Source organism: Orcinus orca, chromosome 12, assembly GCF_937001465.1.
Source record: "Orcinus orca chromosome 12, mOrcOrc1.1, whole genome shotgun sequence".
Taxonomy (NCBI): Eukaryota; Metazoa; Chordata; class Mammalia; order Artiodactyla; family Delphinidae; genus Orcinus; species Orcinus orca.
This window is the reverse complement of record NC_064570.1, coordinates 82,216,003-82,220,601: the sequence shown is the minus strand read 5'-3', so window position 1 is coordinate 82,220,601 and position 4,599 is coordinate 82,216,003.

The window sequence follows — 4,599 nt, the reverse complement described above, 5'->3', positions numbered from 1 at the left end:
GAATATCCTTGCTTCCTTTGTCATAGATTAGTTGACCATAGGTGTGTGGGTTTATCTCTGGGCTTTCTATCCTGTTCCATTGATCTATATTTCTGGTTTTGTGCCAGTACAATATTGTCCTGATTACTGTAGCTTTGTAGTATAGTCTGAAGTCAGGGAGTCTGATTCCTCCAGCTCCGTTTTTTTCCCTGAAGACTGCTTTGGTTATTTGGGGTCTTTTTTGTCTCCATACAAATTTTAAGATTTTTTGTTCTAGTTCCATAAAAAATGCCATTGATTATTTGATAAGGATTGCATTGAATCTGTAGATTGCTTTGGGTAGTATAGGTATTTTCACAATATTGATTCTTCCAATCCAAGAACATGGTATATCTCTCCATCTGTTGGTATCATCTTTAATTTCTTTCATCAATGTCTTATAGTTTTCAGAGTATAAGTCTTTTGCCCCCTTGGTTGGATTTATTCCTAGGTATTTTTGATGAAATTGTAAATGGGATTGTTTTCTTAATTTCTCTTTCAGATAGTTTTTTTTTTTTTCTTAGTGTATAGAAACGTCACAGATTTCTGTATACTAATTTTGTATCCTGCAACTTAACTGACTTCATTTATTAGTTCTCATAGTTTTGGTGGCATCTTTAGGATTTTATATGTATATTATCATGTCATTTGCAAACAGTGACAGTACTATGTCTTCCTTTCCAGTGTGGATTCCTTTTATTTCTTTTTCTTCTCTGATTGCTGTGGCTGGGACTTCCAAAACTATGTTGAATGAAAGTGGCAGGAATGGGCATCCTTGTCTTGTTCCTGATCTTAGAGGAAATGCTTTCAGCTTTTCACCATTGAATATGATGTGACTATGGGCTTGTCATATATAGCCTTTATTGTGTTGAGGTATGTTCTCTCTACACCCACTTTTTTGAGAGTTTTTATTATAATCAATATTGAATTTCGTCAAATGCTTTTTCTGCATCTATTGAGATCATATGATTTTTATTCTTCAGTATGTTAACATGGTGTATTACATTGATTTGCAGATACTGAACCATCCATACATCCCTGGGATAAATGCCACTTGATCATGGGGTATGATTCTTTTAATGTACTGTTGAATTTGGTTTGTTAATATTTTGCAGAGGATTTTTGCATCTATGTTCATCAGTGATATTGACCTGTAATTTTTTCGTTGTTGTTCCTTTCTTCTTTTGCTTTCTTCCCTTTTTTATTTGGTGACTATATTTAGTGGTAAGTTTGGATTCCTTTCTCTTTTCTAATGTGTATTTTTTATAGGATTTTGGTTTGAAATTATCATGATGTTCTTATATAACAACCTATGAACAGTTGACCCTTGAACAACATGGGTTTGAATTACACAGGTCCACTTACACATGGATTTTTCTCAATAAACATACAGTCAACCATCTGTATCTGCTGGTGCAGAACCTGTGGATACAGAGGATCAACTGTAAGGGACTTGAGTATCTGTGGATCTTGGTAATGCAGTAGGTCCTGGAACCAATACCCCCATGGTCCCTAGGGACAGCTGTATGCATGTGATAATTTTAAGTTGATGACCTCTTAAGTTTGAATGCAGTCTAACAATTCTACATTTTACTCCCTCTCCAATGTTTAATGTTGTTGATATCATATCTTACATCTTTTTGTTTTGTGTATCCCTTAACTACTTATTGTGGATGTAGATGATTTTACTACTTTTGTCTTTTAACCTTTCTATTACCTTTATACATATTTGATCTACCTTAACTGTATGTTTGCCTCTACCAGCGAGATTTTTTTACCTCATAATTTTCATGTTTCTAATTGTGGCCTTTTCTTTTCTGCTTAGAGAAGTCCCTTTAACATTTTGCGTAAAACTGGTTTAGTGGTGCTGAATTCTTCTAGCTTTTGTTTTTCTGTAAAACTCTTTCTTTCCTTCACATATGAATGATAACGTTGATGAGTATAATATTCTTAGTTGTAGCTGTTTTCCTTTTATCCCTTTGAAAATATCATGCCACTCCCTTCTGTACTGAAAAATTTCTGCTGAGAAGTCATCTGATAGTCTTTATTTATTTTTTGTTGCACTGGATCCTAGTTGTGGCATGCGTGCTCCTTAGTTGTGTCTTGCAGGCTCCTTAGTTGTGGCATGCATGTGGAATCTAGTTCCCTGACCAGGGATTGAACCCACGTCCCTTGCATTTTGAGGTGGATTCTTAATCACTGCGCCACCAGGGAAGTCCTGTCATATTATAGTCTTGTGGAAGTTCCCTTATATATAACTAGTTGCTTTTCTCTTCCTACTTTTAAGACTCTCTCTTTAATTTTTGCCATTAGTTATAATGTATTTTGTTGTGGACCTCTTTGAGTTCATCTTTTTTGAGACTCTCTCTGCTTCCTGGACGTGAATTTTTTTTTTCCTTTCCCAGGTTAGGGAAGTTTTCAGCTATTATTTCTTCAAATAAATTCTCTGACCCTTTCTCTCTCTCTTCTCTGGGACACCTATATCGGAATGTTAGTATTGTTGATGTTGTCCCAGTGATTTCTTAAATGATTTTCAGTTCTCTTTTTTTTTCTATTTTCTTTTTTTCTGCTCAGCTTGGGTACTTTCTGCTACTCTGTCTTCTGGTTCACTGATCTGTTACTGTGCTATTATCTAATCTACTCTCAATTCCTCCTCATGTAGCTTTTATTTTAGTCATTGTATTTTTCAGCTCTGTTTGACTCTTCTTTATATTTTCTAAGTCTTTGTTGAAATTCTCACTGTGTTCATTCATTCTTCTCACGTGTTTGTTGATCGTCTTTATGGTCATTACCTTTTTTTTTTGGCTGTGCTTCGAGGCTTTGGGATCTTAGTTCCCTGACCAGGTTTTGAACCCGGGCCACAGCAGTGAAAGTGCCGAGTCCTAACCACTGGACCGCCAAGGAACTCCCAGTGGTCCTTACCTTGAACTCTTCATGAAGTAGATTGCTTATGTCCACTTTGTTTATTTCTTCTGAGGTTTTGTCTTGTTCCTTCATTTGGAACATTTTCCTCTAGCTCCTCATTTTTGCTTCACTTTCTGTGTTTATTTCTATGCATTAGGTAGGTTGGTTCCGTTTCCCAATCTTGAAGAAGTGGACTCATGTAGGAGATGTCCCATGGGGCCCAACAGCACACTCCCCTCTGGTTACCAGATCAATAGGTTCTCAGGGTGCCCCCTATGTGGGCTGTGTGCCCCCTTCTGTTGTGGCAGGGCTGACTACTGTAGGTAGTAGGCAATAGGTGGGGCTGGCCTCTGGCTTGGTTGTCTACAAGGCCGTGCCTCCTTCTGTGACTATGGGTCTGTTGGAGGGTTGGACTCAATCCTGGCATGGCTGGCTGCACGGGCTAGGGGTCTGTGGGGCTGGTGCCTGCCTGCTGGTGGATGGACCCTGGTCTCCACACAGCTTCCTGAATTGGCTGGTGCTGTCCCAGTAGTGGGTGGGTAAGACCTGCTGTTATTAGGTTAGAGTGAGAATTCTAAAATACTGCTTGCCAGCACTCGTGTTATTGAGGTAAAGCTCCCCAAAGTGAATGCTGCCAGGTCTCTGTTCCCAGAGGGAGTCCCAGTTGCCTCCTGCCCCACCAGGAGGGTCTCTAAGATCAACAAGTGAGTCTGACCCAGGGTCCTTTCAAATTACTGCTTCTGCACTGGGACCTGGAGCTTGTGAGATTTTGCATGTGCCCTTCAAGAGCAGGGTCTCTATTTCCTAGAGCTCTTTGGCTCTCCTGAAAGCAAGCCCTGCTGTTTTTCAAAGCCTGACATTCTTGGGGCTCATCTCCCAGTGCAGGACCCTTGGGTTGAGGAGCCTGATGTGGGGCTCAGACCCCTCTCTGGCTTGGGGAGAACCTCTGCATTTGTGATGTTTCTCCTGTCTGTGGTTCCCCAACCCAGAAGTGTGGGGCCTGCCTAGACCATGTCTCTGCCCCTCTTACCTGTCTCCTTCTTTATGTCTTGAATTGTGAAAAGTCTTTTCTGTTAATCTTCAGATCATTCTCATTGAAAGTTGCTCTGTAATTAGCTGTAAATTTGGTATGCCTGAGGGAGGAGTGAAAATAAATAAAATAAAATAAGTGTTTCGGGGCTTCCCTGGTGGCGCAGTGGTTGAGAGTCTGCCTGCCGATGCAGGGGACACGGGTTCGTGCCCTTGTCCGGGAAGATCCCACATGCCGCGGAGCGGCTGGGCCCGTGAGCCATGGCCGCTGAGCCTGCACGTCCGGAGCCTGTGCTCTGCAACGGGAGAGGCCACAACAGTGAGAGGCCCGCGTACCGCAGAAAAAAAAAAAAAAAAAAAGTGTTTCACATCATGAAGGTAATGCTAAGTTTAATGGTTTATCCAGCGTTTGAAGTCATCCCAGGTCCAGGTAGAGGGTCTTCCTACTCCGCCATCTGGGCCACACCCCTCACCTCCTAATTGTTGATGTCAGTTATAACGCATACTTAAAATGCCTATTTCATTCATTTTGGAGGGAGCAAGTTTCCTATTACCACTATACTCTGGACTGGCTGCATAATTTGCAGGACCCAGAGAAAAATAAAAATGAGGTACTCTTTATCCTAAAAGCAGGACAAAAGTGCCTTT